The sequence below is a fragment of the Choloepus didactylus genome, chromosome 4 (assembly GCF_015220235.1).
Source record: "Choloepus didactylus isolate mChoDid1 chromosome 4, mChoDid1.pri, whole genome shotgun sequence".
NCBI lineage: Eukaryota > Metazoa > Chordata > Mammalia > Pilosa > Megalonychidae > Choloepus > Choloepus didactylus.
In genome coordinates, this window is record NC_051310.1 from 109,706,639 (window position 1) to 109,733,038 (window position 26,400).

At 39.1% G+C, this 26,400-nt stretch overlaps 1 pseudogene; it reads right to left on the reverse strand.

Moving 5' to 3' along the window:
- Positions 1–5,927: 5,927 nt before the first annotated feature.
- LOC119532763 overlaps positions 5,928–26,400 on the reverse strand; it is a 36,828-nt pseudogene continuing 16,355 nt past the window's right edge.

A 26,400-nucleotide genomic window follows, 5' to 3' on the forward strand; every position in this document is an offset into this window, starting at 1 on the left:
TCTGGAAGCCTGAGAAAAGGCTCCCTTTGCCCTCAGCAGGATTTTTTCTACTACCTAATTTGCTGCAAATATTTTGGGCAGCACCTCTGGCTTCTCCCTGGTTCCTGCTGTCAACTGACACCTGGTTACACAATGTAATTTAATATCATACAAACTTTTCTCCTTTGGGTGTGTTTTGTTTCCTTTCATAGAGGAAAGTTCTCATACTTCGTAGCACACATAGTATCTAGCAATGTGCTCAGTGGGTGCTCAGTATAACTTAATAAATAAAACCTCATGCTATTCTTTCCTTAAAGCAGAAGGGCCTTCTCCCCACCCATACCACAAATCTATCAAAAATTCAGTTAATTCTTCAGAATTTTGTTCAAATGTCATATCGTCTAGGTATCTCCCTCACACACACTTATTTAATCACTATTATTTAGCTTTTCCTTTCTTCTCATAATACTTTCTTATACCTAATATAATATTATTTATGTCATTATAATTACTGTATTTGCAGTTGTGTGTCAGCCTTCCTCTCTAGACCATGTTGCTGGAGGGCAGGGAGCCAGGTCTAACTAAACCCTCACTCATAATGCAGTTCTTCATTTCTGCTGAAACCTTGCAACAGCAGGTGCTCAACAAGTGTGCTGAATTCACTTGAAATTAAAAGGATGGAAGAGGTGTTATACAGAAAGTTTTCTACACATGAATCTGCTTTACACAGTCGCACAAGGAGAGATCAATGGTAATGCAGCCACTGAGACAACCTGCCATCCAATGCTGACACCTCCTCTCTCAAAAAGAAACCTCTCCTCCTGAAGGGGCTATGATCCCATTATTTAAGCCCAGTGTGTTCCCGTTCTCTTGACTCTCCACATACCTGAACACATAATTCTCTAGGGTAACTTCCTAAGAGTGAATTTACTGGGCCAGAGTCACCAGCACTGTGTATTATCTGCCTCTGCCAATGCACTTGGTAAAACATGGCACCTTCTTGTTCTAATCTACCTTTCTTTGATTTTTCAGTCTCCATCTTGTCCTCCTTCTCTACCCACCTCCTCCACTCACCTTTGACTGTCCCTAGAGCCATCCCTTCCCTGTTGTTAATGTTTTCTCATGTTAACCCAATGGAATGAATAAGTACTTGTCTATAGTCAGCCTGGGATATGCTTGCCCGCTTGGGGAAGAAACCAGTGGCATGTCACGGAAGGCCTGGCTCCACTTCTAGGGGCCACTTGTCAAGGAAGGACAAGGATGAGTGGGGCAATTAGTTGGCCAGTTCAGTACGTCATCTGGCCTAATTTACTCCAACTCACTCTGCAGATCTCACTTCAAAAGTCAATTCCTCGGGGAACCTTTCCATCATTCCCAGATGAGCTCAGGCTGCCCTCTTCTTAACTCTAATAATTATTAGAGAATTGTGCAATTGTTTTACTAATAGATACATGTCCTAATTTACATGAGGACAGGAACTGGTCTTTTTTGGTCATCAGCGCCTTTCAGAGTGCTTAGCACATAGTAGAAACTCAAATATTTGTGAAATGAATCAATAAAAGTAATCAGTAATTTTAAATGAAATCTCTGCAGCATAGTGGTTCCGAAGCCTGGCTTCATACGAGAACCACCTTTGGAGTGTTTGGTTCGTTTGTTTGTTTGCTTGTACAATACCAATGTCCATGCCCTCCACAGACCTTTTATATCAGATTTTGTTAACGTGCAGCCAGCTTTGAGAAACAAATGACAAAAAAAAGTTGTTGGCCACCAGGGGGCGCCCAAATAACACCTATGGCTCGAGGAAGCTATTTTATCTGAGAACTTTCCTTAGTTGAAAGGTTCAAGACGGTCATGTTTTGCTTTTGTAGGACACACACACATTAGTCCTTTGAATAACAAATGTATAAAAGATCATGATGGTTATATGAATAATGATTTCAAAATTAATAGTCCACATTCTCCAAGTGAGATTTGCGGCAGACCAGAATGTCTAGAAAGAACTTTTCTACTTGCTCTTTTCTGTTACTGCTTACCATCTGCAGCAAGGCTGAGAATGGTCTTGGGCTGAAATTGGTTTATAATATTAAAAAAACTGGATGTGAACAGCAGAGGCAGGGTGTCTTTTATGGGTGCTGCCCACCTGAGTGAGGCAATGTGGGTTTCACGTCCCCTACTGCAGAACGCTAAACTGGGTTCTGGGGGCCACATTATTTCATGGTAACACATGAATGGTAGACGGCAAGAAATTCTTGGCTAGGAGAGGATGCAGTGAACAAGAGCTAGCCTCACTTCACTTAGTACTGGTCAGGGAAGCAACTGCCATCTTTCCGCCTTCAGTCTTAGCTGTTCAGTCTCAAAGTTTAAAGCAAGTCAGTGCTCAATTTATCACTTTCAGATGACAACTCTGCACCCAAATGTCTGGGTCCCAAACACCAGCCATCACTTTGCCAGCAGAGTTACTGTGTCAGAATACTCAACTCTCGTACATTCGGGGTTTCTGTGTGCGGGGCCCTGTGCATTAACTCAGTAGGAGTGACCACAATTCTGCAAAAGAGCCATTACTATTTCATTTCACAGATGAAGCTCGAACACAGAGAGGTTACGTGATTTGCCCAAGGGCACACACATCTTCTGATTCTGAGGACGTGGACGTAGGGAAGTCAGACATGCCTGGGATCTCATCCCAACACCACCAAGAAGCCATACAAAATTGCACAAACTGTGTAATCTTCCCAAGGCTCCATTTCCTCATCCATAGGATGGATTGTTGTGAAAATTAAACAACATATGTGAAAGCAGCCAAGTTAAAATACCTGAGCTCAGTAAGCACATCATAAATGCGAGTGGCTGTCTCTCTGCTGTCTTTCCTTCCTCCTTCATTCTTTCCAGATGGAGCAAGGTGGGTCATCATAAGACATTATTAGCTCTGAGAGGGACCACAATCCATCGTTCCATCTGCTTCTGAATCCTTCAGCTCTGAGGCACTCACTGCTGCAAGGAGCCACCTCTTTCCTTATGGGCACATAAAGAAGATGATTATTTGGAAGGGTTCCCAGATGGTAAACTTTCTAGGATACTGAAGTATTTTTACTGAAGGAGGAAACTTCTTCCCAGAAAATTCATATTTCATCAAGAGTTCAGTTGGGTTTAAAGGTCCAAGTGCAGGAGGTGGACAAAGACAGCCCTAGGACAGAGGTCTTCGAATTGTTTTGCTCAAACATACCCTAAAATAATTTTACATTTTTTAAAAGTCAACCTCTAAAATTTTTCATTAGAAGTTATTTCTTGTATCTCATAGGAATTGGCATTTTTAAAGGAAACTGTTATGTTCTTTTAAATCTATACAATGGGAAATAAATACTATGCAGTATGATTCCCACTGCTTTACATTTAAAATATTCATGAACAGTTCATCTTTTTTTTTTAATTCAGTTTTATTGAAATATATTCATAAACCATACAGTCATCCATGGTATACAATCAACTGTGAACAGTTCATCTTTAACAGAAAATGTACATCATTCCTTTTTCTGCCTGAACTCAAAAGTTTACATAAAAATACATCTTTTTGTTCAAAAGGTTTTTTTTTAGTTATTGTATCATCCTTCTCTGCAACTAAAATATTGGAAAATTGATTTTAATCTCTTAATTTCATATGACCATGTTTAAAAAATTCTAGATTGATTTATCATTGCAATTATTGACATAAAATTAAAACATAATTTAAAAATTTTATATTTATTAAACATAAAATGTTAAAATATATTAAATATATTTAAATTGCATTGTTATAACACATATTTCTTAATGAGATGACAGGAGCTTTTGTTTTTCAATGTATCTTTGGTAAATATTACTGATATTTAGAATGAGTCAGGGTTCAGCATAAATTCTATTCCTGTTTTATTTCTATATATGTAAGTACTTAGAAAACATGTTTATATATATCAGTGTATAGAAATGAAAGGAGTTTTATTAGACAAAATCATTCAATTCTTTTTATCTTCTTCTGAGTTATATGCCAAAAATCCCAAAATGACCTAACACTATGCTGATCCCTTAACACATGAGTATCTAAGTCAATGAAAAACACCAAGCTTACCTTCAGCTGATGGTGTTTGGATTAATACTAATCATTAACATGCCAGAGTACTTTTCATTTGGCACTCCTGAGGATTTTTACACCCCAGGTAAAAGCAGCATAATAAGATGTGAACTGGGTGACTGCCATATCTCCCTTTTGTAGAGTGAGAGAAGCAGGATTATAAAAGGGGGACTAGAAGGAAGTGCCTCATGGCACCCAGGACGGTGGGTTCATCACCAGACAGACATGGAGCTTCCTGTCTCCTGGAATAGCACATGGGGTGAATAATGTGTTCCTGTAATATGTAAAGCAAAAAATGGACAGAGTTGACAAGATAAACCCACGAGTACAATGGTAGAGTTTAACATACTCCTCTCAGTACTAGTAGAAAAAGCAGACAGAAAAAACAAAAAGGGATACAGATTTGAACAGCACGAGGAGCACACTTGAAATAATGAAAAGAACATCTGCAAAACATACATGCTTTACAAACACACATGCAATTTTCACAAAAATTGACTGTAAACTAGGCCATTAATAAAATGTCAACAAATTTCAAAGAATTGGCTATAATGCAGTTAAGATAGAAATCAATAATAAAAATGTAATTGGTAAGTCCATTCTTCCCAGGGACATGTTGAGAAAGCATAGCTGTTCACCTCAGGGATGTTAAAGCTATAACTTCTTTCCATTGGACCATCCTGGGTATCTGTCCACTTAGCCTCGACCCCAAATTCTTAAGTAATATCAACCCAAATCAATAAGGAAAGCAAAACCCAATGGAGAGATGGACAAAAGTCGTGAGGAAGCACTTCACAAAAAAAAAAGGAAACTCAAAAGGCTAATGAACATAGCAAAAGGTGCTCAACATCAGGAAAATAAAAGTAAAACCACAACGAGATATCACAACACACTGGCTAGCCTGGCAAAAATCTAAATGTCTGTCAACACCAGTTGTCAGTGATAATATGGAGCACTCTCATACACTGATGGTGGGAAGGAGAATTGGAGCAACTGCTTCAAAAAACAATTTAGTGTTGTTAGTACGTTTGGAGATACCCATAGCCTAGTGCCCAGCTGTTCCACTCACAAAGAAATGTGTACGCATGTGACCCAATATAAGGATATGTGTACAATATGTAAAAGAATGTACATGCTATTCTTGTAAAGTACAAGAATACATGTTATTCATAGCAACATCATTTGCAACTTCTCCAAACTGAAAACAACCCAAATGTCCATCACTAGTAAAATGGACAACTAAATTGTGGTGCATACATATGGGGAAATGCAATGCTACATTCAAATATGTGAATGCATCTTACAAACACAAAGTTAAAATGAATCCAATTTATTTTTTGTTAACTCCTCACTGAATCTAACATGACTCCAGAAAAGTACACAAATCTTCATTGTACATCTTGACAGATTTTCAAAAACTGATCACACCCATGTAACCAGCACACAAGGATCTATTTTACTTCTGAAAAATAAATACATTTCCTCACTAGAAAGTGAGTTTCTTTAAGGCAGCATGATCACCATACCTTTTGTTCACATCTTTACACAATAGTTGGCACAGAGAGTACACTCTGTAGAGCTTGTCAGATGGTATTCAGAGCGCTTTTGATTGGTGCCACCAAATCAAAACAAAGGCTACCTTGGGTACAAGGGGCCTTGGTATCTCTGCATTTCATTTTCCTTATATGCTTAATAATAATTTCTTATATTTTCATTATCTTTTGGCTTTATTGAAACCTTTCACATCTTCTATCTCATTTCACCCTTATAACAATCCGAGAGGTAGACTAAGCAGGTGGTACTATCCCTTTGTCATATTTGCAGAAACTGAGTCTCACAAAAGCTAGAAGACCGAGCCTGCCAGCTGGATACTGGATGGGCCACGGTGCAGATGCCCCAAAGCCTTTCCCTGAGTGCAGCACCCTTTCTCCTGTCCCACCCTGAACTGCCCACCTGGGCTCATCGGCCTCCAAGGGGCTTCTTCCAAAATCCCTTTATGCTTTGGGATCACCGACTCCAAAAAAGGGTTAAAGATGGCATGTTTGGGACTAGAGGGAGGCTGCTGCAGCAGGGACTGTACCAAGCGGTCCTTGATTGAGATGCACAAGCAGGCACCTGAAAAAACTTGCTGAGCACCCTCCTTTTTAGTGTCAGTGTGCTCAATTTCCTGAAACAAAAGCTAAGGGTTTTTAATATGTTTTTTTTTTAGTTGAAATTGATGAAGAGGATACATTTTATTGTATGTAAATTACATCTCAATAATTTTTTTTAATGACATACCACTGTGGTCCCCTGGGGATGGGGGTGGGGAATCCAGTCTGGAGAAGTTCCGCAGTGGCCACCAGGGGGCAGACTGAACTCCAGGCCGAGAGCTACAGCAAGAGAACTTGACTCCTGAGGGACACAAAAAGGACTTAAACAAAAGAAAGTTTACACCACATTTATGGGAAGGATCAATTAACACGTCAAAGGTGTCGATTTTCCCTACTTTAATAGGTTTTTGTCTGCATATTTGTATCTACACAGACTGAATCTAATTTTTCTAACAGTAAAACAAACAAGCAGTAATATTCAGAATTCTGATAAATTCTGATAATGATGGACAACAGTCCTATCAGGTATTAAAACACTATTAGGAGAACCTAAGATGGTGGCTAGGTGAGACAGGGCAAAAAAACACCTCTGTGATAAATACTAGCTAAAACCCAGAAAGTGACCCAGAATACTGGTTCCAGCGATGCACCAGCTGGACAAGGTCTGCTAAACCCACAGGGACCGTGCACTTGGTGAAACCGGGAGTCTGCATTTGGAAACGAGTGAGTGAGCTGGCTGAATGTCCAGCAGCCGCACTGCGGTGTGGGGAAACCATGGGTTGGCGTTTGGAGGTGGACTAGTTCTTTTTTAAAAAAAACCCCAAAGCGGCTGCAGATATGACAGCAAGAACCACACAGTGAAGCACAGCAGTAATCAACTGTGTGAACACCGCAATATCTGGCATGGAAGATAGCCTTTCGCGCACCCGCTGCTAATTGTCTCAGAGCAAGGAAGATAGAGGTTAGCCAAAAGGGGAAAAAAACCATGCCCCTTGCAGCCATCTTCACAGCGAGCTGGGAACACTCCTGCCTGGTGCAGGCAACACAGCCCAGAGACGCGCCAAGGGACCCAGTGTGACAGAAAGTGTTTCCAGCAACACGAGCACCTGCCACAATATCGGGCGTGGACAGTTGCCTTTAGTGCACCCACAGCTAACTGTCCCAGAGCTGGGAAGGTGGAGCTGTACGAAAAGGGGGAAATTAACATGCCCCATTCAGCCATCCTTACAGCAGGCTGGGAACGCCCCTGCACGGCCTGGCAGCCCAGAACTTCCCTTGAGGAATGGCATACACTTGTGACGTAGCACAGCCGTCCCTCAGCAGAGGCCCTAAGAAGGGCATGGCTGGGCAGAGGGACCCACACGGAAATCCTAGGGACCATACGCCAATACCAAGGACTTCTGGGGCAGCAGCAGAGACAATCTGTGGTGAGACTGAACTGAAGGTTTAGACTCTTGGAATAGCCTTAAATCTCAAGGAACACCTCGGAGGTTTGATTATTAAAGCTGCCCTCCCTCCCTAACTGCTCAGACACACGCCCCACATTCAGGGTGGACAGCACCAACAACACACCCAAACTTGGTGCACCAACTGAACCCCACAAGAATCAGAACCCAACACACCACAAAGACAAAGTTGGGGAGAACTGACTGGAGGGGACTAGGTGACTCACAGACGCCATCTGCTGGTTAGTTAGAGAAAGTGTACTCCACCAAGCTGTAGATCTGACAAATTAGAGACTGGTGTTTCAAGAATCCTTCATATCCTAAAAGAACCCTATAAAGTAAAGCAAATGCCAAGAGGCCAAAAACAATGGAAAATTTTAAAGCATATGCTAAAACCAGATAATATGGATACCCAAACCCAAACACCCAAATCAAAAGATCCAAGAAGACACAGTACTTGGAGCAATTAATCAAAGAACTAAAGACAAACAATGAGAGCATGGCACAGAATATAAAGGACATGAAAAAGAGCATAGCACAGGATATAAAGTACATGAAGAAGACCCTAGAAGAGCATAAAGAAGAAATTGCAAGAGTAAATAAAAAAATAGATGACCTTATGGAAATAAAAGAAACTGTTGACCAAATAAAAAAGAGTCTGGATACTCATAGCACAAGACTAGAGGAAGCTGAACAACGACTCAGCAACCTTGAGAAACCCAGAATGGAAAATGAAAGAACAAAAGAAAGAATGGAGAAAAAAACTGAAATGGATCTCAGGGATATGATAGATAAAATAAAACATCCAAATTTAAGGCTCATTGGTGACCCAGAAGGAGAAGAGAAGGGTAAAGGTCTAGAAAGAGTATTCAAAGAAATTGTTGGGGAAAACTGCCCAAACCTTCTACACAATATAAATACACAAAGCATAAATGCCCAGCAAACTCCAAATAGAATAAATCCAAATAAACCCACTCCAAGACATATTCTGATCAGACTGTCAAATACCAAAGAGAAGGAGCAAGTTCTGAAAGCAGGAAGAGAAAAGCAATTGACCACATACAAAGGAAACAACGTAAGACTAAGTAGTGACTACTCAGTGGCCACCATGGAGGTGAGAAGGCAGTGATATGACATATTTAAAATTCTGAGAGAGAAAACTTTCCAAGCAAGAATACTTTATCCAGCAAAGCTCTCCTTCAAATTTGAGGGAGAGCTTAAATTTTTCACAGACAAACAAATGCTGAGAGATTTTGCTAATAAAAGACCTGCCCTACTTCAGATACTAAAGGGAGCCGTACCAACAGAGAAACAAAGAAAAGAGAGAGCGATATAGAGAAATTTAACAGACATATATAGAACATTACACCCCAAATCACCAGGATACACATTCTTCTCAATAGAGAAGATCGTGGATCTTTCTCCAGAATAGACCATATGCTGGGACATAAAACAAGCCTCAATAAATTTAAAAAAATTGAATCTATTCAAAGCACATTCTCTGACCACAATGGAATACAAATAGAAGTCAATAACCATCAGAGACTTAGAAAATTCACAAACACCTGGAGGTTAAAAATGAGGGGGAGATGAAAACATTCCCAGATAATCAAAAGCTGAGGGACTTCATCACCAGTAGATCAGTCCTATAAGAAATGCTAAAGGGACTTGTGTAGGCTGAAAGGAAGGGACACTAAACAATTGACTGAAACCACATGAAGAAATAAGGATTTCCAGTAAAGATCACATGGTAAATATAAATACCAATACTACCATATTTTTGATTTGTAACTCCACTGTTTACTTCCTACAGGATCTAAAAGATGTAAAGTATAATGATAAATCAGTGGTTTTGGACTCAATATAAAATATGTAATTTTTGACAAGAACTACATAATGGTGGGGGAATGGAGGAAAATAGGAACATAGTTTATGTGTCCTATTGAAATTAAGTTGATATCAAAGAAAACAAGATTGTTATAGATTTAAGATGTTAAATTTAAGCCCCACAGTAAACACAAAGAAAGTATCAGAGAATAAGACCATAGAGATGAAAAGTAGAGTATGGGTTATGAGAAGTGGGGGAAGGGGCATTGGGGAATTAATAAGAAATGAGTGTAGGGTTTCTGTTTGGGGTGAGGGGAAATTTGTAATAATGGATGGTAGGAAGATGATGGCATTGCAACATTGTGAACATGATTAATCCCACTAAAGGAATGCTTGGGAGGGGGTGGAATGGGAAGATTTATGCTGTATATATGTTTCCACATTTGAAAAAATAAAAAAAAGACAGTCTAAATAGATGACAATCAAATGCCAAGAATGATCCTGGATGGGATCTGAGGATGGAGGAGAGGAAGCTCAAAGGGACACAGTTGGGACATAAGAATAAAATGAAATATAGAACGTAAGGTTTGTATCAATGTTGAATTTCTTGAACTTCTTAGCTGCGCTTAACATGATTGCAAAGATGAATGTTCTTATTCATGGGAAATGTATACGTGAATTATATTGTTTGTTCAAGGATGTGTGCAGCTTGCTCTCGTATGTTCAGAAGACAGAGCTATAGATGATGGATGATAGGGAAGGAGGGAGGGAGGGAGGGAAAGAAAGAAATGGTAAAGTGACAGGATGTTAAAGTTGGTGGATCTAGGGTATAGGTGGAGGGGGGTTGGTGTATGCTGGAATTCTGTGTATGGGGTTTGTATTGTTTTTGCAACTGTTCCTGTAAGTTTGAAATTATTTCAAAATAAAATTCAACAACAACAAAAAACAAACAGGAAAAAAAAAACCACTATTACACTACAGTACGAAAAATGTGGTACAGATGTGGGGTAGAGAAATCAATGGAAATTAACAGTAGATCCAGAAATAGAAATAGAATTAAATACAAACAAAATATGGTTGGTTTTTAAAGGTGGCATTTCAAATTAGAGGGGAAAGATGGATTATTTATTAAGTGGGGAAAGAAGGGTTATTTGATAAATAGTATTGGGACACCCGGGTAACCATTTGGGCACAATGAAGTAACACCCATGCCTTATGAGTTACATCAGGAAAAATACCAAGAAAATCAAAATTTATATGGAAGAAGTCCAAGAAACCATAAAAATACTGGAATAAATAAAAGGAAAAAAATTAATATAAGATCAAGCCCTTTTGAACTATGACAATAAAATCCAAAAGGCATTAAAAAATATGTACATATATGCCTGTGTGTATGTATATCATATATAAGACAAATTTGACTACACATACACACACAAAATCCCATGAGAAAAAAGTCAAAAGACAAATATCAGGAAAACTCAAAGTTCATCACAAAGGGGAATAGAAATCAATAACTCAATAGAAAAATGGACAAAGGATTTGAACAGACTGTTCACAGAAAAGAAATAAAAATGCATCTTAAACATAGGAAAACATGCTCAACTTTACTTTTAGTAAGGAAATACGAATAAAAACCCCAGCAAGATATCATTTTTAAACTTCAGATTGGCAAAAAATAAAAAAAATTCTAACACATCAGGATGGCAGTGTTTGTGATGTTGGAGAATGCAATCTGCAGCAATTCTGTTGGACTGCTGAGTTAGACCAGGGCTATCCCGGGAAGGGGCAGCCCTTGTTGTGTCTCCTGTAAGGGGTAAACTGAGGCGGTTCAGTCCTAGCATAAATGAGTGAGCCCCTGAGACTGGGCCATTGGAAGATTACTCAGAGATCAAGTGGGTGGGAGTCTCCCAAGGCTGTCCCCTCCCCTTTCTCCCATGCTCCCTTCTCTACAAATTGGTACAACTCCTGTGGTAGGCAATTTAGCAGTATCTCTCAAAATCAGAAATACACAAACTGTTTGAACTAAGGGTTTTCTCTTCTTGGAATTAATCCTAAAAATATTCTAATATGTGGGAATTACATGGTACCAGGTTATTTATTCCATGCAACATTGTTTGTGACATCAAAAGATTGGAAACCATCAAAACATCTATTAAAAAGTGACAGGTTAAATAAATTATAAGACATATGTACCCAGAAAATCATGCAATTGTTAAAAATAGTGACAAAGCTCTTTATGTACTCATATGGAAACACCTCCAAGATAAATTGTTAGGTGAGAAAGTATGGAATCATGTGTATATATGTATAGGTTGGTACCATTTGTGAACAAAGGACAGGAAAAGATGTATATGCTTGTTGAGATACACACACAAACATACATATTAAATCTCTGAAACTAACACAATCAACTCATAACACCAGAGAGAACTGTCTGGGTGGCCAGATGGAAGGAGAGCATTTTCACTGTATATTTCCTTTTACTGTTTTTGAATTCTGAAATATGTAATTGTAACACCTATTCATAAAGTATAGGAAAATAAATGGAAACAAAAGGTCAAAGGACCCGAGGCTACCTTGGTAGTGTAGAGAAGGGAGCACGGGAGAAAGGGGAGGGGACAGCCTTGGGAGGCTCCCACCCACTTGATCCCTGAGTAATCTTCCAATGGCCCAGTCTCAGGGGCTCACTCATTGATGCTAGGTCTGAGCTGCCTCAGTTTATCCCTTACAGGAGACACAAGAAGGGCTGCCCCTTCCCAGGATAGCCCTGGTCTAACTCAGCAGTCCAAGATAATTGCTGCAGATTGCATTCTCCAACATCACAACCACTGCCTTCTCTGATAGAATATAACAGAATCCATCTGTACATGCTGCTAACAAATACTTGCCTCAGATTTCACCTACCTCACTGGGTCCCAAAATCATTTTTTTCCCTTTTTCTATTCAATCTCATATTACAAAATTAGATTAACTGTAATAGTTCATATTGCACCCATGTACGGCCCTGTTTTATTTTATTCATTCATTCCTTCATATAGTAACTAGAACTTCATCAGTTATTTATAGCTACCTATATATGCTCCTTCCCTATTTGACCCCTGCTCCTTTCCCCTAACCCAACTATCCTGAATTATATATTTGTCATCTCTCTACATTTTTAGTAGTTTATCACATAAATATGTATGTCTGTATGATATGTTCTTTGTTAATCTTTAAAAAAACATCATCATAGATTTCCAAAACCCTTTTTTACTCCAAATTATGTTAATAAAATGTATCCATGTTATTGATGTCACTGTAGTACATTCATTTTCTCTGCTTTTTGGTCTCTTCAAAATTATTGAGGACCTTAAGAATTTTTATTTACATATATTACATGTGTTGATACTTGCTGTATTAGAAATTAAATCTGAAAACTTTTTAAAAATCTATATTAATTCCTTTTAAAATAATTGCATGTTGCATGTTAACATAAATAGCATATTTTTATGAACATAACTATAATTTCTAAAACAGAAAAAAATTAATGAGAAAACTCACCATTACTTTATGTTTTTCCACATCTTCTAAATGTCTGGCTTACCAAAAGACAGCAAGAGTCTCGCATATGCTTCTGCATTTAATCTGATGTAATATGTTGTTTGGTAGAAGTGTATGAAGATATTCTGACCTCATACAGATATGTAATTGGAAAAGGGAAAAATATTTTAATAGCATTGTTGGATCATTGTGGTCATTTTTTTTAGAATCTGAAACTAAATCAAGAAACTTTTCATAAGCTGTTATGTTAAAATCTATCGGCCTACCTTGCAGTTTGAATGTATTTTCACCCATGCATGATTTTGCAATCATAAGATTGACATTAGTCTCCTAACCCCAACATTTATAGCCATACATTACCCATGGGCAGCCCAAGTTGCCAAAAGGCAAGCAGGGACTCCACCACCTGGTCAGGCTGACAGCAGTGCCATCAAGATCCCCTTCTTCTAGCTCACTACAGTGCACTGAAATTTATGGGCACTGGGTTACGCGGATTTACTAACAAAGCAAGCGTAAGTGAGCAACAAGAAAATGGCAAGCTTGATGCATCTCCTGCCAATTTACAAGGTTAAAAACAGCAATGATCAAATAATCAGGTCTGACAGGAAGTCAGCCAAAAAGACTTCAAATTATCAAGACTATATATCACGAGTATATACATCCAGTATTGTTACCATTAACATCACCTCAAGTATACATTACACTTTAAAATATCCACTATGAGAGTGTAAGGCAAGGCCTTTAAATAGCTGTGTGTGTGTGTATGTGTGTGTGTTGAGTGTGTGTGTTAGTTTAGGAAGGAGTTATCAGAAGAATTCCTTTTTCATAAAGAAAGTCCAAAATCATCTTTACTGTCAATAGGAAAATATAAATTATTCAGTCTTGATCATATTTGACCTAAGCGTTCACAAGACACTGTACAAATAATTGTTCTCCCAAGCTGCTAAACATTCCCCTACTTTATTTCCAAGAAGGCATCTAGTTAAAGCAAAATAAAATAAAAGAAAACAAATAAACCTACTCCAAGACATATACTGATTAGATTGTCAAATGCTGAGGAGAAGGAGAAACTTCTGAAAGCAGCGAGAGAGAAGCGATTCCCCACATTCAAAGGAAACAACATAAGACCAAGTACTGACTACTCAGCGGGCACCTGGAGGCAAGAAGGCAGTGGTATGACATATTTAAGATTCTGAAAGAGAAAAATTACCAGTCAAGAATTCTTCATCCAGCAAAGCTCTCCTTCAAAATTGACAGAGTTTAAAATTTTCACAAACAAATGCTGAGAGAATTTGTCAACAAGAGACCTGTCTTTCAACAAATACTAAAGGGAGCTCTACCAGCTGAGTAAAAAAGAAAGGAGAGAGAGGTCTGGAGAAGAGCACAGAACTGAAGAGTATTAGTAAGGGTAACTTAAAGGAAAAAGGAGAGAGAGAGAAGGAAAAAAACAGATCTAACAAATAAAAACCAAAGGATGAGGCGGGGCAAGATGGAAGACTGGTGAGCTGTATGTTTTAGTTACTCCTCCAGGAAAGTAGGTAGAAAGCCAGGAATTGCGTGGACTGGACACCACAGAGCAATCTGTCTTTGGGCATACTTCATACAACACTCATGAAAATGTCGAACTGCTGAGATCAGCGAAATCTGTAAGTTTTTGCGGCCAGGGGACCCGCGCCCCTCCCTGCCAGGCTCAGTCCCGTGGGAGGAGGGGCTGTCAGCTCCGGGAAGGAGAAGGGAGAACTGCAGTGGCTGCTCTTATCGGAAACTCATTCTACTGATCCAGACTCCAACCATAGATAGACAGAGACCAGACACCAGAGAATCTGTGAGCAGCCAGCCCAGCAGAGAGGAGACAGGCATAGAAAAAAAAAAACAACACGAAAAACTCCAAAATAAAAGCAGAGGATTTTTAGAGTTCTGGTGAACACAGAAAGGGGAAGGGCGGAGCTCAGGCCCTAAGGCGCATATGCAAATCCCGAAGAAAAGCCGATCTCTCTGCCCTGTGGACCTTTCCTTAATGGCCCTGGTTGCTTTGTCTCTTAGCATTTCAATAACCCATTAGATCTCTGAGGAGGACCCTTTTTTTTTTTTTTTTTTTAATCCTTTTTTCTTTTTCTAAAACAATTACTCTAAGAAGCCAAATACAGAAAGCTTCAAAGACTTTCAATTTGGGCACGTCAAGTCAAGAGCAGAACTAAGAGAGCTCTGAGACAAAAGGCAATAATTCAGTGGCTGAGAAAATTCACTAAACACCACAACTTCCCAAGAAAACGGGGGTGTCCGCTCACAGCCACCATCCTGGTGGACAGGAAACACTCCTGCCCATTGCCATCCCCATAGCCCAGAGCTGCCCCACACAACCCAGTGTGACGGAAGGGCTTCAAATAACAGGCACACACCACAAAACTGGGCGTGGACATTAGCCTTCCCTGCAACCTCAGCTGATTGTCCCAGAGTTGGGAAAGTGGAGCAGTGTGAATTAACAAAGCCCCATTCAGCCATCATTTGAGCAGACTGGGAGCCTCCCTACACAGCCCAGCAGCCCAGAACTGCCTGAGGGGACGGCACTCATCTGTGACATAGCACAGTCATCCCTCAACAGAGGACCCAGGGTGCACAGCCTGGAAGAGGAGCCCACTTGCAAGTCTCAGGAGCCATACGCCAATACCAAGGACTTGTGGGTCAGTGGCAGAGACAAACTGTGGCAGAACTGAACTGAAGGATTAGACTATTGCACCAGCTTTAAAACTCTAGGATCACCAGGGAGATTTGATTGTTAGGGCCACCCCCCCTCCCCGACTGCCCAGAAACACGCCCCACATACAGGGCAGGCAACACCAACTACACACGCAAGCTTGGTACACCAATTGGGCCCCACAAGACTCACTCCCCCACTCACCAAAAAGGCTAAGCAGGGGAGAACTGGCTTGTGGAGAACAGGTGGCTCGTGGACGCCACCTGCTGGTTAGTTAGAGAAAGTGAACTCCACGAAGCTGTAGATCTGATAAATTAGAGATAAGGACTTCAATAGGTCTACAAACCCTAAAAGAACCCTATCAAGTTCAGCAAATGCCACGAGGCCAAAAACAACAGAAAATTATAAAGCATATGAAAAAACCAGACGATATGGATAACCCAAGCCCAACCACCCAAATCAAAAGACCAGAAGAGACACAGCACCTAGAACAGCTACTCAAAGAACTAAAGATGAACAATGAGACCATAGTACGGGATATGAAGGAAATCAAGAAGACTCTAGAAGAGCATAAAGAAGACATTGCAAGACTAAATAAAAAAATGGATGATCTTATGGAAATTAAAGAAACTGTTGACCAAATTAAAAAGATTCTGGACACTCATAGTACAAGACTAGAGGAAGTTGAACAACGAATCAGTGACCTGGAAGATGACAGAATGGAAAATGAAAGCATAAAAGAAAGAATGGGGAAAAAAATTGAAAAAATCGAAATGGACCTCAGGGATATGATAGATAATATGAAACGTCCAAATATAAGACTCATTGGTGTCCCAGAAGGGGAAGAAAAGGGTAAAGGTCTAGGAAGAGTATTCAAAGAAATTGTTGGGGAAAACTTCCCAAATCTTCTAAACAACATAAATACACAAATCATAAATACTCAGCGAACTCCAAATAGAATAAATCCAAATAAACCCACTCCGAGACATATACTGATCACACTGTCAAACACAGAAGAGAAGGAGCAAGTTCTGAAAGCAGCAAGAGAAAAGCAATTCACCACATACAAAGGAAACAGCATAAGACTAAGTAGTGACTACTCAGCAGCCACCATGGAGGCAAGAAGGCAGTGGCACGATATATTTAAAATTCTGAGTGAGAAAAATTTTCAGCCAAGAATACTTTATCCAGCAAAGCTCTCCTTCAAATTTGAGGGAGAGCTTAAATTTTTCACAGACAAACAAATGCTGAGAGAATTTGCTAACAAGAGACCTGCCCTACTGGAGATACTAAAGGGAGCCCTACAGACAGAGAAACAAAGACAGGACAGAGAGACTTGGAGAAAGGTTCAGTACTAAAGAGATTCGGTATGGGTACAATAAAGGATATTAATAGAGAGAGGGGAAAAATATGGCAAACATAAACCAAAGGAAAAGATGGCTGATTCAAGAAATGCCTTCACGGTTATAACGTTGAATGTAAATGGATTAAACTCCCCAATTAAAAGATATAGATTCGCAGAATGGATCAAAAAAAATGAACCATCAATATGTTGCATACAAGAGACTCATCTTAGACATAGGGACACAAAGAAACTGAAAGTGAAAGGATGGAAAAAATATTTCATGCAAGCTACAGCCAAAAGAAAGCAGGTGTAGCAATATTAATCTCAGATAAAATAGACTTCAAATGCAGGGATGTTTTGAGAGACAAAGAAGGCCACTACATACTAATAAAAGGGGCAATTCAGCAAGAAGAAATAACAATCGTAAATGTCTATGCACCCAATCAAGGTGCCACAAAATACATGAGAGAAACACTGGCAAAACTAAAGGAAGCAATTGATGTTTCCACAATAATTGTGGGAGACTTCAACACATCACTCTCTCCTATAGACAGATCAACCAGACAGAAGACCAATAAGGAAATTGAAAACCTAAACAATCTGATAAATGAATTAGATTTAACAGACATCTACAGGACATTACATCCCAAATCAACAGGATACACATACTTTTCTAGTGCTCACGGAACTTTCTCCAGAATAGATCATATGCTGGGACATAAAACAAGCCTCAATAAATTTAAAAAGATTGAAATTATTCAAAGCACATTCTCTGACCACAATGGAATACAATTAGAAGTCAATAACCATCAGAGACTTAGAAAATTCACAAATACCTGGAGGTTAAACAACACACTCCTAAACAATCAGTGGGTTAAAGAAGAAATAGCAAGAGAAATTGTTAAATATATAGAGACGAACGAAAATGAGAACACAACATACCAAAACCTATGGGATGCAGCAAAAGCAGTGCTAAGGGGGAAATTTATAGCACTAAATGCATATATTAAAAAGGAAGAAAGAGCCAAAATCAAAGAACTAATGGATCAAGTGAAGAAGCTAGAAAATGAACAGCAAACCAATCCTAAACCAAGTAGAAGAAAAGAAATAACAAGGATTAAAGCAGAAATAAATGACATAGAGAACAAAAAAACAATAGAGAGGATAAATATCACCAAAAGTTGGTTCTTTGAGAAGATCAACAAGATTGACAAGCCCCTAGCTAGACTGACAAAATCAAAAAGAGAGAAGACCCATATCAACAAAATAATGAATGAAAAAGGTGACATAACTGTAGATCCTGAAGAAATTAAAAAAATTATAAGAGGATATTATGAACAACTGTATGGCAATAAACTGGACAATGTAGAAGAAATGGACAATTTCCTGGAAACATATGAACAACCTAGACTGACCAGAGAAGAAATAGAAGACCTCAACCAACCCATCACAAGCAAAGAGATCCAATCAGTCATCAAAAATCTTCCCACAAATAAATGCCCAGGGCCAGATGGCTTCACAGGGGAATTCTACCAAACTTTCCAGAAAGAACTGACACCAATCTTACTCAAACTCTTTCAAAACATTGAAGAAAATGGAACACTACCTAACTCATTTTATGAAGCTAACATCAATCTAATACCAAAACCAGGCAAAGATGCTACAAAAAAGGAAAACTACCGGCCAATCTCCCTAATGAATATAGATGCAAAAATCCTCAACAAAATACTTGCAAGTCGAATCCAAAGACACATTAAAAAAATCATACACCATGACCAAGTGGGGTTCATTCCAGGCATGCAAGGATGGTTCAACATAAGAAAAACAATCAATGTATTACAACACATTAAAAACTCGAAAGGGAAAAATCAATTGATCATCTCAATAGATGCTGAAAAAGCATTTGACAAAATCCAACATCCCTTTTTGATAAAAACACTTCAAAAGGTAGGAATTGAAGGAAACTTCCTCAACATGATAAAGAGCATATATGAAAAACCCACAGCCAGCATAGTACTCAATGGTGAGAGACTGAAAGCCTTCCCTCTAAGATCAGGAACAAGACAAGGATGCCCGCTGTCACCACTGTTATTCAACATTGTGCTGGAAGTGCTAGCCAGGGCAATCCGGCAAGACAAAGAAATAAAAGGCATCCAAATTGGAAAAGAAGAAGTAAAACTGTCATTGTTTGCAGACGATATGATCTTATATCTAGAAAACCCTGAGAAATCGACAATACAGCTACTAGAGCTAATAAACAAATTTAGCAAAGTAGCGGGATACAAGATTAATGCACATAAGTCAGTAATGTTTCTATATGCTAGAAATGAACAAACTGAAGAGACACTCAAGAAAAAGATACCATTTTCAATAGCAACTAAAAAAATCAAGTACCTAGGAATAAACTTAACCAAAGATGTAAAAGACCTATACAAAGAAAACTACATAACTCTACTAAAAGAAATAGAAGGGGACCTTAAAAGATGGAAAAATATTCCATGTTCATAGATAGGAAGGCTAAATGTCATTAAGATGTCAATTCTACCCAAACTCATCTACAGATTCAATGCAATCCCAATCAAAATTCCAACAACCTACTTTGCAGACTTGGGAAAGCTAGTTATCAAATTTATTTGGAAAGGGAAGATGCCTCGAATTGCTAAAGACACTCTAAAAAAGAAAAAACGAAGTGGGAGGACTTACACTCCCTGACTTTGAAGCTTATTATAAAGCCCCAGTTGCCAAAACAGCATGGTACTGGCACAAAGATAGACATATAGATCAATGGAATCGAATTGAGAATTCAGAGATAGACCCTCAGATCTATGGCCGACTGATCTTTGATAAGGCCCCCAAAGTCACTGAACTGAGTCATAATGGTCTTTTCAACAAATGGGGCTGGGAGAGTTGGATATCCATATCCAAAAGAATGAAAGAGGACCCCTACCTCACCCCCTACACAAAAATTAACTCAAAATGGACCAAAGATCTCAATATAAAAGAAAGTACCATAAAACTCCTAGAAGATAATGTAGGAAAACATCTTCAAGACCTTGTATTAGGCGGCCACTTCCTAGACTTTACACCAAAAGCACAAGCAACAAAAGAGAAAATAGATAAATGGGAACTCCTCAAGCTTAGAAGTTTCTGCACCTCAAAGGAATTTCTCAAAAAGGTAAAGAGGCAGCCAACTCAATGGGAAAAAATTTTTGGAAACCATGTATCTGACAAAAGACTGATATCTTGCATATACAAAGAAATCCTACAACTCAATGACAATAGTACAGACAGCCCAATTATAAAATGGGCAAAAGATATGAAAAGACAGTTCTCTGAAGAGGAAATACAAATGGCCAAGAAACACATGAAAAAATGTTCAGCTTCACTAGCTATTAGAGAGATGCAAATTAAAACCACAACGAGATACCATCTAACACCGGTTAGAATGGCTGCCATTAAACAAACAGGAAACTACAAATGCTGGAGGGGATGTGGAGAAATTGGAACTCTTATTCACTGTTGGTGGGACTGTATAATGGTTCAGCCACTCTGGAAGTCAGTCTGGCAGTTCCTTAGAAAACTAGATATAGAGCTACCATTCGATCCGGCGATTGCACTTCTCGGTATATACCCGGAAGATCGGAAAGCAGTGACACGAACAGATATCTGTACGCCAATGTTCATAGCAGCATTATCCACAATTGCCAAGAGATGGAAACAAGCCAAATGTCCTTCAACAGATGAGTGGATAAATAAAATGTGGTATATACACACGATGGAATACTACGCGTCAGTAAGAAGGAACGATCTCGTGAAACATATGACAACATGGATGAACCTTGAAGACATAATGCTGAGTGAAATAAGCCAGACACAAAAAGAGAAATATTATATGCTACCACTAATGTGAACTTTCAAAAATGTAAAACAAATGGTTTATAATGTAAAATGTAGGGGAACTAGCAGTAGAGAGTAATTAAGGAAGGGGGAACAATAATCCAAGAAGAACAGATAAGCTTTTTAACATTCTGGGGATGCCCAGAAATGACTATGGTCTGTTAATTTCTGATGGATATAGTAGGAACAAGTTCACAGAAATGTTGCTATATTATGTAACTTTCTTGGGGTAAAGTAGGAACATGTTGGAAGTTAAGCAGTTATCTTAGGTTAGTTGTCTTTTTCTTACTCCCTTGTTATGGTCTCTTTGAAATGTTCTTTTATTGTATGTTTGTTTTCTTTTTAACTTTTTTTTTTCATACAGTTGATTTAAAAAAGATGGGAAAGTTAAAAAAAAAAAAAAAAGAAAGAAAGAAAAACAAGGAAAAAAAAATGATGTAGTGCCCCCTTGAGGAGCCTGTGGAGAATGCAGGGGTATTCGCCTACCCCACCTCCATGGTTGCTAACATGACCACAGACATAGGGGACTGGTGGTTTGATGGGTTGAGCCCTCTACCATAAGTTTTACCCTTGGGAAGACGGTTGCTGCAAAGGAGAGGCTAGGCCTCCCTATATTTGTGCCTAAGAGTCTCCTCCTGAATGCCTCTTTGTTGCTCAGATGTGGCCCTCTCTCTCTGGCTAAGCCAACTTGAAAGGTGAAATCACTGCCCTCCCCCCTACGTGGGATCAGACACCCAGGGGAGTGAATCTCCCTGGCAACGTGGAATATGACTCCCGGGGAGGAATGTAGACCCGGCATCGTGGGACGGAGAACATCTTCTTGACCAAAAGGGGGATGTGAAAGGAAATGAAATAAGCTTCAGTGGCAGAGAGATTCCAAAAGGAGCTGAGAGGTCACTCTGGTGGGCACTCTTACGCACACTTTAGACAACCCTTTTTAGGTTCTAAAGAATTGGGGTAGCTGGTGGTGGATACCTGAAACTATCAAACTACAACCCAGAACCCATGAATCTCGAAGACAGATGTATAAAAATGTATCTTATGAGGGGTGACAATGGGATTGGGAAAGCCATAAGGACCACACTCCACTTTGTCTAGTTTATGGATGGATGAGTAGAAAAATAGGGGAAGGAAACAAACAGACAAAGGTACCCAGTGTTCTTTTTTACTTCAATTGCTCTTTTTCACTCTAATTATTATTCTTGTTATTTTTGTGTGTGTGCTAATGAAGGTGTCAGGGATTGATTTAGGTGATGAATGTACAACTATGTAATGGTACTGTAAACAATCGAAAGTACGATTTGTTTTGTATGACTGCGTGGTATGTGAATATATCTCAATAAAATGATTAAAAAAAAAAAAAAGAAAAAAAAACCAAAGGATAAGATGGCTGGTTCAAGAACTCCCTTCACAGTAGTAACTTCGAACGAGAATGGAACTTTCATTCAACTCTCCAATTAAAAGATACCCAGAAGCAGGAGGCCCAATAGAAGAGAAAATGACCTGCTGAAGACTTTTTGTGGCATCTTCTGGGAGACAACACCTGCAAGGTTGAAGTACTGCCCAACTGAATGCATTTCTATGCTCTGAACCAGCAGCACTAAATGATGCTAATTCTCTCTTAAACAGAATACATGGGTCCAGGAGCCAAGGGGTAAAGTTGGGAGTGGCCCCTCTCATTGTTATACCTGATAAATCACTGGAAAAACTCTTGCCTCCCATGTGCAAACCTTGGGTTCTCCTGGCGTTATGTCAAGGTTCTCAAGGGAGGGATTATTACTTCAGGAGATACAATAATGGTCCCATTAAACTGGAAGTTGAGCCTGCCACTTGACCATTTAGGATTCCTCATGCCACTGAATTGACAGGCTGAGAAAGAATAATTGCACTTTATGGGGTGATTGGTATTAATTATCAGGAGAGCATTGTCTAATATTAAAGGCCCATTAAAGACTAAAGCAATCAAACACAGAGCACTAAGGACTCAGACCATTCAGGTATGAAAGTGTTTTTCACTGAGTAAATAACCCTGACCAGCCAAGGTGCTGGTTGAGGGCCAGGGTAATATGGAATGGATGGTGGAAGAAAGAAGTGATAAATATCAACATGCTCTTGTGACCAGTTACAGAAATGAGAACTGTAGGAGTTATACATATTTTTATATACATATTAACCATTGATATCTTTGTCCCCTTTTCTTCCCCTGGTGTTTTATGTGAGTGCTGCTGGTATTCAACCTTGCAACAAGGTCAATGGACCAAGAAGCCACATCCAGACTTGACGGGGAGGACTGAAATTCACCTGGCGATCTTGGACCTGAGATGGATATGATGAGCAATGGGATTTGTGCCTCTTCCTGTTGAAGGGACAAAGGAGAAACACCTTCATGTGTTCATGTGATTAACTATTAGTGGAAAATTAATGCTAAATAGTAAAAGGGGTGAACTATGTTGACTCTGGAGCTGTTTCCATCAGACCCATTACTTACTTTTCCCCTACTCTATTCTGTATCTCGGGGAGGCTGCTCCCTGGAGAATCCCTTTCCCAGGCTCCTGGATGGGTTTGGGAGTCAGTGGAAGGTTCTTGAGAGAGATTACAGGGTGGGAGGAAGGGAGAATCCAGGGTACCTCCACCCCCGCCCCTTTACCTCAGGAGGCATCTCCAGAAGTAGCTGGTTTTCCTCCATGGTTCTACTCCCGCAGGAAAGGTCTGCCGAGATTCTCACTTCCCTGGACCTGGGCTCTGGTTAACCTCCTTTCCTATATCTCCTCAGCCTAATGGTGGTGGTGCCTTCTTGCTGTTGTTAACCTTTTGGTTGTTTAATTGTCTCCTGTTTTATTTCTAAGCTTCCCTTTCACCTTTGTAATCAATCCCTGCATTAAATTCCTTCCATTCCAAGTACTTAGGTGGTTCCTATTTCTTTTTTTCCCTTCTATTCACTTATACTCCATATCAACCTCCCTACCCCCATCATCCCTCCTCCCATAACTTCTAATCCTCTAGTCTCTGAGGATTTGCTATTTCTAGAAATCTCTTATAAGTGACATCATATAATACTTGTTCTTATATGTCTTGCTTATTTCACTTGCTTATTTCTTGATTAGACCCTAACAAATTAAATGCCAAAAAGAGTTTGTCTGAGTAATAATATCACAAGAGTTTAAGAACTTCCTATGATCCAGGGTTTGTGCTAGAGATTTTATATGCATTAACTAATTTAATCCTCCTAATAGCTCTAAAAGGTAAATCCTCCATTTATCTCCATTTTAACAAGAGTTGGCACAACTTGCCTGAAGTGACTTTGCTAGTCAGTGGCTCAATGAGAGTTAAATACAGGTCTATTTAACATCAAATTCATACTCATCAGTCATTTGTCACCATAAAGCATATTATACAGCCATCAGAACAATATTTTCAAGAAATAAATTTACAGAAAAGTGCTCAGATATAATATTAGTTTTTTAAAAGTAGGATACAAGACTCAATGAATAGGATTCTAAGAATTATTTTTTCTTCAATCTAATAAGTATCTATTTATCTTATAAGTGATATTTGGTATGTCAAAACAAGCAATTTCCAGGTGATGGTATTAAAGTTCATTTTTAATTTTTTTCTATGCATCTATATATTTTTTACGAATTTTTCTAATTAAAAGAAAATGGTTGTGTATGATCATGTATCAGATAAGATTGGATGTGACAGTTACTTCCTCAGAGACCCAGGCTCATGCTCTCTTGTTGCTCTGTCAGCCTCAGTGTGCCACCTCAGGCCCTCACATTCTCAAAACAGTCAGCAGGAAGGAGGAAGGGAAGAAGTACATACCCATCTATTTCAATGGAGGGAAACGTCAGACACTTCTGTTTCCATTGCATCAGCTAGAACTTAGTCAAAGGGTCATTCCAGGATGCGAGGGAGGCTGGTAAATGTAGTCATTTAGCTGGGTGGCAATGTACCCACTGAAACTGGAGTTCTGTTAGTAAAGAATGAATATAGGCAGGCAATTGTCATTCCCTCCCACAGATCATTATAATCAGAATACAATAAAAATAATTGACTTTGCTTTGTTCACTTTTTTATTCAATTCTACAACAGAGTATCTAACTGGATTCCATCTACATCCTGCGGAGCAAGTTGCTATATGGTGCATTGTGGTACACAGGCTCAGACACAATAGAGATTTTCAGCAAATGACTGCTTTATTACTTACTCAGCACAAAAAGGTCCATCATGGCCAGTTCCCCAGAGAGATCAACCACTCAGATCATGAGCATCAGAGATGAGGGAAACTTGTGCTGCCCGAGTATTGGGTTTTTATACACCCAGGGGGAAGAGGCCCTACCAGTGAGCAAAAGGCATTTATCAAACAACCTGTGGCAAAGAGCTAGGGCTGTTTGAGATTTACTGTCTCCCTCGGACTGCTTGCAGTCTCTTGCAGAATGGAAACATATCAAACACTTGAACACAAACAGGCAAAAATAGAAACATACTGAACACCTGGACACTAACAAGCCAAAATGGAAACATACCAAACATCTGTGCACAAACAAGCAAGAGGGGAAAAGGAGGGGGTAGGCAAGGACTGGGAGATTGCAGCTGAGTGTGTTCATCACTTCCCCAACACATCCAAACAGAGATGTTTGATCTTTTGGGCTTTTCATAGGGTGTAGTATATAAGGAAGTGATTTTTAAAAATAAGCTTTTTATTTTGGAATAATTTTAGATTTTCAGAAAAGTTGCAAATATAGTACAGAGAGCTCCTTGTATATACAGTATCAGTTTCTCCTAAGATTATAATCTTAAATTACCGTGGTGCATTTGGCAAAACTAAAAAGCCAACATTGGTACATTATTATTCACTAAACTCTGGAATTTACTCAAATGTCACCAGTTTTTCCACTGATGTCGTTTTTCTGTTCAGGATCCATCCAGGATTCCACATTACATTTAGTGTCTCGTTAAGTTTCCTCTCATCTGTGACAGTGTCTCAGTTGTTCCTTGTTTTTTTCTTTTTTACGACCTCAACAGTTTTGGGGAATACTGCTCAAGTAGTTGGAAGAATGTCCCTTAATTTGGGCTTCTCTGGTGTTTTGGGGGTGATGAAACATTTTGGTAGTAGATGATGGTGATGGTAGCACAATACTGTGAATTTAGTTAATATCACTGAATTGTACACATCAAAGTGGTTAAACTGGGAAATCTTGTGTTATATATATGCTACCACAATAAAATTTTAAAAAGTAATTCAACATCCATTCATGATATAAACTCTCACCAAACTAGGAATAACTGGAAACTTCTTCAACTTCATTAAGAGCATCTACAAAACACCTACATCTAACATTATATTTATCAGCGAAAGGTAGAATGTTTTCCCCTTAAGATCAGGAACAAAGCAAGGATGTCTATTCTCACCACTCTTATTCATCATAGTACGGGAAATTCTAGACAGAGCAATAAAGCAAGATAAAGAA